Here is an 8,879-nt window from a genome sequence, read left to right on the forward strand (position 1 = left end):
TAAATCTCAACTAAGTAACAACTAACAAACAAGAATTTTTCCTTTACAAACATGGGGTCCCACAGTGATTGAATTTTGTACCTTCTTACCTTAAGGGCTTCATCACTATACATGTGTGAAAATGGGCTTCTGCCATGGATTGATGAATGTCCCCACAGGTTAGTGTGTCGGTGGTTTGAGCCCCACGGAGGTGCTGTTGACCGGTGTTGGGCCCTCCAAAGGTGGAGGCTAGAGGAAGGCTCCTAGCTCACTTAGGGGCATACTCTCAAACTGTGGTATCTAGAGCTCTACTGTCTGTCTTGGCTCATGCAGGGAGCTCTTTGGTTAATTATGTTCTCCTGACATAATGTTCTACTCTCTCCAGAGGCTCTAAGGTGACCACTTCAAAGCCATGAAGCAAAATAAAGCTTTTCCCATTTTAAACTAATTGCTTCAGCTATTTCAGGATAGCCATACAAAGCCGGCTAAAAATAACTTTTATTCCTAAGGAAGAAAACTTCAAATATAAAAGTTTTCAAATACCCAGGTATCTAGAAAACAAGAGGATATCATGTATCCCAGGCTGGCCTTAAATTTGTTATATAGCCAAGGGTGTCCTTGGAACTTCTGATCCTCCTACCTTGACATCCCCAATACCACTGTGCCTGGTTTGTGTAGTGCTAGGTATCAACCCATACATGCTAGGTGTCTTAGTCAGGGTTTCTATTCCTGCACAAACATCATGACCAAGAAGCAAGTTGGGGAGGAAAGGGTTTATTCAACTTACACTTCCACATGGCTGTTGATCACCAGAGGAAGTCAGGACTGGAACTCGAGCAGGTCAGGAAGCAGGAGCTGATGCAGAGGCCATGGAGAGATGTTCCTTACTGGCTTGCTTCCCCTGGCTTGCTCAGCCTGCTCTCTTATAGAACCCAAGACTTCCAGCCCAGGGATGGCACCACCCACAAGGGCCCTACCCCCCTTGATCACTAATTGAGAAAATGCTCCACAGCTGGATCTCATGGAGGCACTTCCCCAACTGAAGCTCCCTTCTCTGTGATAACTCCAGCCTGTGTCAAGTTGACACACAAAACCAGCCAGTACACTAGGCAAACACTCTACCAACAGAGCCATATCCCCATCATTCACTTATGTTTATAATGATGTCAATTGTCAAAGTTATACGTGTGCTTCTGATCGCTTCCTTCATGACAATAAAGCCTCACAAGTCCAAAAAGCATTGATATAGGCTGCAGGATCTCAGCCTCCTGAAAGCCTGCTCTTTACACCCGTATTCCCATCCACTTCATTCAAACCTACACGACGTGGAGAAGTGACTCCTCTCCCCTGACCTCTGCAGCCTTGTCTGCTAAATGGGGAAAGACCATTGTCACACGCACTCACACACACACACACACACACACACACACACACACACACACACACACATCTCAGCAGTAGACTGCATTGGCAATTATACAAAGCAATGGAGCCTGTAGTTGGAAAATTCTCAGGAAACGATAAAGTTAGTTACCAAGTTGGAGACAGAATTTTTTAGACTTATTTTCATAAAATTTGACTAACTCATTTACTTTTAGACAAGGTTTCACTTTGTAGCTCAGGCTGGTCTTGAACTTATGATCCTCCTTCTGCTAACCTCTGGAGTACAGGAATGCAGGTAGGTAGGGCTGGAAACCAGAGCCTCAGATGTTAAACAAGCACTTTACTACTGAGCTACACCTATTGTTAGCCTGAGACCTAAAGCTTCAGATTATAAATACACGCACTTCTAGCCAGCAAGATGGCTCAGGGGACAAAGGAGCTTGCTGACAAGCCTGATGATCTAAGTTCAATCCTCAGAACCTGCAAAGTAAAAGAGAGAATCTACTCACACAAGTTGTTCTCTGACCTTCACGTGCATGCCATGGCACACATGCTCACAAGCATGCACATACACACACATACAAATAAAATTTAAAACAATGAATAATACACATCTATTCATATTTGTCTGCTCTTTGTGTTTGGTATTATTTTAGTTTGGGTTGGGCTTTGGTGTGTGTGTGTGTGTGTGTGTGTGTGTGTGTGTGTGTGTTTGTGTATGTGTGTGCACGCACACGCGCGCGAGCACATGTATAATTAAAATGATCTACGCAGACGCAGAAGTGGCCAGAGTCTTTTCAATAACAGAGTTGCAATGAATGGAGTCACAGTTGGCAGCATCACCTCTAATCTCTGTACCCACTGGCAGGCAGCAGGCCAGACACAGCTCAAGAAACAAATGGCCAAGTGCCAGGGTGGGTGCACAAAGCCAGGAGCGTTTGTGTGCCTCACAGAGGACTGGAACAAGGCTCTGCCTATGGCCCAAAAACACTCTTAGTGTTCATAGGAAGTTTCCAGATAGGCCAATTGTTGGGAAGCAACAAGCTTAGACCCAGGATCCAAAGCAGATCCTGGTGGTCAAACCCTATGTTTCTACTTCCAAACCTGGGGCCATGGGGAAACTATTGTGGGCCTTCGTGTCCTTATCCACTAGGAGTAAGTGAGACATGAACTTTGAGAAATTAGAATGGCATCTGGGGCACAAGAAATGCTTTTAAAATGTTTGTACTAGTTGGGATATTTTTTAAGAGTTGTTTTATCATTTTAAATTTTTTATTTTTAATCTTTCTTTTCATATGCACCTGAGTGTACACACATGGAGGCGGGAGGAGAACTTGCACAAGCTGGTTCTCCTTTTAGACAAGACTTCATTTTGTAGCTCAGGCTGGTCTTGAACTTATGTTCCTTCTTCTGCCAACCTCTGGAGTACAGGAATACAGGTAGGGCTGGAAACCAGAGTCTCACATGTTAGACAGCACTTTACTACTGAGATGCACCTGTCTCTAGCCAAGGAGGCCAGAAAAGGGCATAGGATCCCCTCTAACTGGAGTTACAAGCAACTGCGAGCTGACTTGGATACAACAACCCTCCCACCACCTCCTTGTTCCTGCCACATCTCCAGCCTTGTCTCTGGCTGTGCTCACCTGACCCTGGCATCCAGAACCCTGTCTGCCCCTGTATCAGTTCATTGAGAGTTGGCCGAAGCCTGTCCCCACTGCCAGCCTGAGACCTGAGCAACACAATGAAAGTCTCAGCCTGGGCACAGGATGGAGTGAGAGTGTGGTTACACAAAAAATACCCACCTGTGTGCTGGGGGCCCTGGAGATTTGAAGTACTGAGTGGGATCAAAGGAGCCAGCCTACCTGCTTCTCATGTCTCCTGTCCTAGCAGCCAGGCCTGCCAAAGAGAAAAGGGCGCTGTCGACAGATGTTCTATATTAGCAGAGGAGGTGTTTTACAGGGGTGTTGAAACAGTCTGGGGGATTTGCAGACTTCTTTCCTGTCTCTTGAAGGAGCCACTCATGCCCTCCCCCACAGGGGTCTCCACCCATCCAAAGTCTGTCTCGCCCTCTGTTTCCTTTGACCTGGCAAGCTGCCTAAGCTGACTGCCTCATACAGCCTCATGTGCCCCAGGCATTCAGCAACTGGGAAGACCCTCTAGACCATAATCTTTTAGGCAAATTCTCAGACATTCAGTCTAGAACTCACTATTGAGCTGAGGCAGACCTCAAACTCATGATCCTCCTGCCTCTGTCCCCTGAGTTACTGGGATATACTGCCCAGCTCAACATAAACGTGGGTTCTTCGCCAGACATATATTTTGTCATACCTCATCCATTCAACTCCTCTGGCTTGTTCTGTTCAGGGTTTAAAGGTAGCTCTGTGTATCTGGGGTGTGTCTGTGTGTGTGTGTATGTGTGTGTGTGTGTGTGTGTGTGTCTGTCTGTGTCTATGTCTTTCTGTCTATCTGTGCGTATGTGGCGTCTATGTATGTTTATGTGGTTGTGTATGTAAATGTCTGTGTGTGTACTGAATATTTTCAAAATCTGTTCCAGAGCTGAAGGGCTGGGCTAGGCTGGGGGATCAGTGGTAGAACCCTTGCCCTGGCCATGCCCTGGCTTCCATTCCCAACACTGCAAAAAACAAAGGAGGTGAAGATGGCTGAAGGGGCAGAGTAGATCGGCGATGAGTACCAGTATCGGCATCTAGGATTCACTTGCCCGGGTGTCAGTCTCTTTGGAGGGAAGGGAGCACTGCCGGCCACTGAGTTTGAGCTTCAGCTGTCTCCCGGTAGCTTGGAGCCACCCCTGTGCTGAGCGAGGCTTGAGGCCTACTTTTCTATATCTTAGAGGATAAGGGAAGACCCAGTTGCAATGGTGGCAAGGAGAGAGCTTTTAAAAGAAAAACTCTCAGCCTTCATTGCTTGGTGCTGCGTGGAAAACAGAACAGGACTGTTCAGTGGTCGGGAAGCCACCAGCTGCCTCAGGACCACAGACAGCTAACTCATTAGGTAGTCTACTGTGTCTGAGCACGCAAACTCAACACATGCATGTGAGTGGGAGGATGTGTGGCAGCGTGTACACACACAGTGGCCTGAAAAGGACTTGGAATTTCTCCTGTTCCTCTCTGCCTCACTCCCTTGAGATGGGGTCCATCACCGAGCCTGGAGCTTGCTGTTTTCCAGCTAGGCTGACTGGCTAGCTGCCAAGCAAGGATCCACCCACCAACGGGTTCTGCCCACTTCCAACCCTGGCCCTGGGATTATAGAAGCACATGGACACATCTATCCTTTTACATGGATACTGGAAACCAAAACTCGGGTCCTCATGCTTGCACAGTGTCATAACTAGGGTTTCTTTCGCTGTGATGAAATCGAATAACCTAAAGCAACTTGGGGAAGGAAGGGCTTTATTTCACTTACACTTCTACATCATAGACTGTCATCAAGAGAAGTTTGGGCAGGACTCTAGAGGCAGGAGCTGATGCAGAGGCCACGGGAGCGGTGCTACTTATTGGCTTGCTCTTTACCGCTTGCTCAGCCTGCTTTCTTATAGCATCCACGACCCCCAGCTCATGGACGGCACCACCCACAATGAGTTGTACCTTCCCACATCACTCACTAATTAAGAAAACGCCCTACAGGTTTGCCTATAGCCTTATATTACGGAGATAATGTCTCCATTAAATTCTCCTTCTCTCAGATGACTCCAGCTTGTGTCAAGTTGACATAAAAACTAGCTGGCACACAAAGCAACTGCTCTTACCCATCGAAACATCTCCCAAGTCCCAAGACAGCCTACTTCTAATTGTAAGGCCAGCAACCCCTTTTGCTGTCTTTAATCACAAACCAGGAGAGTTGGAAGGCAGCTCAGCCACAAGGTTCCAACTGGCCCTACAGGAGAGCTGTTTCTTGCACCTCCATAGCTGTGCCCAGCCCCAGCAGGGCTGAGTCATGGAAAAGTTAGTTCTGCTCACTTCTCCCATCAAGTCCACAAAGGCTCCTTTCACGTTGTCAGGAGGGGAATGAAAAAAAGTGTGGGGCCCTCCGCCCAAGGCTGGGACACAAAATTTCAAGCTTCTTTCTAGCAGAACGGACAAGTACCAAGGGAGAAAGGAGACACATATCCCATACTACAACTTTCTTACTGAAACCAGCCCACTTAGTTGTGCAGCCTTAGCCTGGTGCTCGCCCACCCCTGTCTTCCTGGGAACTTAGGTGTAGGGAGGGGGATGGATAGAGACAGTTACAGCTCATCTCTGGAAAGCTGATGCTGGAAGAAGCCTTAAGCTCACAGACACCAGGACCACAAAATCCACATCCTGATAGTAGACCAAGGAGAAACAGGGCCATTTCCCATCTCTGGCCAGACCTTGGATCTGACAGTTGCTTTTGGAATTGCCTAGCAGGTTTTTGATTGGTTTTTTGTTTTGTTAGTTTGTTTTGGGGGGTTCTTTTATTTTGAGTTGGTGCTATTGTTGTTGCTCCCCACAGACTCCAGCTCAGACTCAACTGGGAGCAGCCTGTGTGGCCTTGAATGAGTTGCTTATTTATCTGCTGGGCCCAATTTCCTTCTTGCATTGAAAGGGCACATGACACCCACCTCCCCAGACCATTCAGGAAATTTGAGTGTGTATAAGGCACATGTGAAGGTCCACTTGGATTCACAGTGTCTTTCCACCTGTGTCCCAAAACACACATCTATGGGACATGGACGTGGGCCCTCCTGGTCACCCAGCAAGTCTAGCATCCGAACTGAATAAGATGAACACATACATGTCTTTGAGTGTCTGGATCTTTGGGTGTTAGTTAAAGTGGCCTTTGCTATGAAACAGGTAGAGAAGAGGCTGTGATCTTTACAAGTCCTTAGCTTTACAAGGCTTAGGGTGTTAGCCTTACATGGAGAGAAAGGCCTAAGCCAAAAGAATAACTCATTAGCCCCACCACCGTGTTGAAAACTCTAGTAGCTTAGAGGTGCAGTGTCCCACGTTAGCCACTAGGCGTCTCCAAGGATAATAGATGAGGACAGAAGCTATGCAGTGTTTTGGGGGTCTCCCCTAGTTGGCGTCTTGTACATAGGCCTTAGCAACTGCTGGGCGAGTCCCACTCTCTCTGGCTGCCATTTCTTTCCTGTTGTTTTATAGATCTGGAATATGGGGAGTAATGGCCACCATGGTGGGGTGGGATCCAATGAAGGCAATGGACAGTCCTTTAAAAAGAAAAATGGAGCCTACAGGGACTCTTCACTGCAGCCCTTGGCCAAGCCTGTCTTCCACCTCTCTCCTGCCTTCTTGCCAGAGTGGGGTGGGATGGGAAGAGAAATTAGGTCTGGATTGAATCCCACCCTCCTGTACTTCCTGGCTGGGTAACCTGGGAAATGGGATGACAGAGTCCCCAAAGCGAGGTCAGCTGGAGGGTGGAATGTCAGACCAGACTGCAGGCGTTTCATGCAGGAGAGTGGCTTCCTAGTCCCTTCATCCCCTTTGCTCCGCCAAAACCTGAGGGTTCTCATGACAACTTCTCCCCAGAACTACAGTAGTTGGCAAAAGAGGAGCTGATCTCCACCCCCTCCCCAAATCAGCACTTTTCAAAGGGATTTGTTCACACCCAGGCGGGGACTATTAAAAGCACAGTTAGTTCCTTGTGCACCCAGGGCCTTCTGGATCAGTCTTTGGGGCTGAGGCCCAGGACTCCCAGCCTGAACACGTCCAGGGCTGGAAAAGGGCTGCCCCAGATTACAGGGCAGGCTCCCTGGCTGTCTCTCCCTCTCCCGCCCAGGGATGTGCAGAGGGGGCGGGTGGCAAGTCTCATCAGCACTTTTAACTGGGCCTGCTTCTCATGACTCACCTCCTAGACTTCCCGCAACAGGCAAGTCTAAATAGCTGGGTCCCGCCCTCCCAACAGGGAGACGTTCTTACAAGGGGTGGGCAAGAGGTTACAAGGTGGGTGCCTAACAGGCCAGCGGGGTAAAGGCACCCAGAGAGGGGTCACTGGATGAACTGAACAGTGGCATGGGTTTGAAGATGTGTTGTTTACAGGCTTTTGTTATTAAGGAAATTGCTGTCAGTCAAGGTAATTCTAGCCCAGATAAGCAATAAATATACTCCCAGCTAATCTTACGGGGATTTTATTGGCACCTGGGGTTAGAGGTTCCTTTACCCTGCTCCCCTTTCTCTCAAAGCAAAATCTTGCTTCCCAGAGGTCCCTCTACCTCAGCGTGAGAGACTCCACGTTAACACAACTTCGAATGCACACTCTTTGAAGGAAAACGGGAATCAGGCAATGATGAAACCTAACCTCCTGATCCTACCTGGAGGCAGAAGGATGACCAAGTGACCTGCAATGAACCCTTGGCGACCCAATAGCATCAAGCCAGGCGCGAGCTTCCCCTCGGCTTGCCCGGCCGCTCAAGGGTGGTCACCTGGCCCAGGCTGGGAGCCAGGTCTGATCGAGCAAGCTGGCTTGCCGGAGTTGGTTGCAGCGTGTTCGAGTTCCGGCTGCGAGAGCCCTCGGGGACTAGGGCAGCAAGTCCCAGCTTGCAAAATGAGAAGCGAGTCCCAGGAGAGAGCGAGACGCAGCGAGACCGGGTGCGCGCCCAGGCGCGTGCCCCGCCACGGCGCAGGGGGGAGGGGAAGTCGCCGCAGCCACTCAGAGGCACGATAGTGAAGCCTCCCAACAACTTTAACTGTCAATCAGACTTAATGGGGTATTAAAAAAAAAGAGGGGGCGCCCTTTCGATCCACGCCGCAGCTGCCCCGCGGACGAAGTAATAGGGTGGTGCAGACTAGAGCGTCCTATCCACGAGTGCTCCACAGTCGGAGCCCGAGCAAGTTGGAAAGAACAAAAAAGAAGGCAATAAATACTAAAGGGGAGGGGGAAGAGAGAGAGAGGGAGCCACACCGAGCGGCAACTCCCAGCCCAGGCTGCAAGAGAGGGAGGAGGGAGCCGGAGAGAGCGGGCGCGCGCGAGGGCGAGCTGTGCACGGGAAGAAACTGACACCCGGACCCCCCACTTCTCCTGCACGGTGCTGGCAATCAGATCGCGTTTAAGCAATTTCCTGAGCCCAAGAATAGCAATGAGTCGGGAGACTTTCGCGGACTGAAATTGGGAGCTGCAATCACTCCCCAGGTTTTGTGTGTGGTGTTTTTGTGTGTGCTTTTTTTCCCCCCTTTCTTTTTCTGGAGAAAGTTGGAGGGGGCGCTACAATTGGGAAAAGCTTTTTTGTTTGTTTGTTTTTTTAATCTTGCACTTTGAAACCGCGGACTGTAGCAGTGTGCGCGCTTGTGGTTGGTGCTTTTTTTTTTCCTTCGTCCCTGGCCTTGCCTAAACTCCTCTGTCGGTCTGTAAACATTACCTGTGAATTTCCCAGCCGAAACGGCTGTTGGGGCAAGAAACTTCTTGTTAAAACTTCCCACCCCCGGACTCCTCACTGCCCCTCTCACCGTCCCAATCTCCTGGGAAGCTTTTTTGCTCTCCACCAGAGCAGAGTTTATCTTTTTTCTTTTTTCTTTCTTTTTTCT

General features: G+C 49.1%; 1 protein-coding gene across 2 annotated transcripts in view; it reads left to right on the forward strand.

Moving 5' to 3' along the window:
• Positions 1–7,938: 7,938 nt before the first annotated feature.
• The window catches only part of Dhrs3 (dehydrogenase/reductase 3), a 35,416-nt gene continuing 34,475 nt past the window's right edge, over positions 7,939–8,879 (forward strand). The window contains exon 1 of one of the 2 annotated variants that reach the window (XM_031379401.1): positions 7,939–8,879. This exon is cut by the window's right edge and continues 413 nt beyond it. The gene's annotated coding sequence lies outside the window, so the exon portion shown is untranslated. The other variant, XM_031379400.1, reaches the window with a different exon arrangement.

The sequence above is a fragment of the Mastomys coucha genome, unplaced genomic scaffold, assembly GCF_008632895.1.
Source record: "Mastomys coucha isolate ucsf_1 unplaced genomic scaffold, UCSF_Mcou_1 pScaffold18, whole genome shotgun sequence".
Lineage (NCBI taxonomy): Eukaryota > Metazoa > Chordata > Mammalia > Rodentia > Muridae > Mastomys > Mastomys coucha.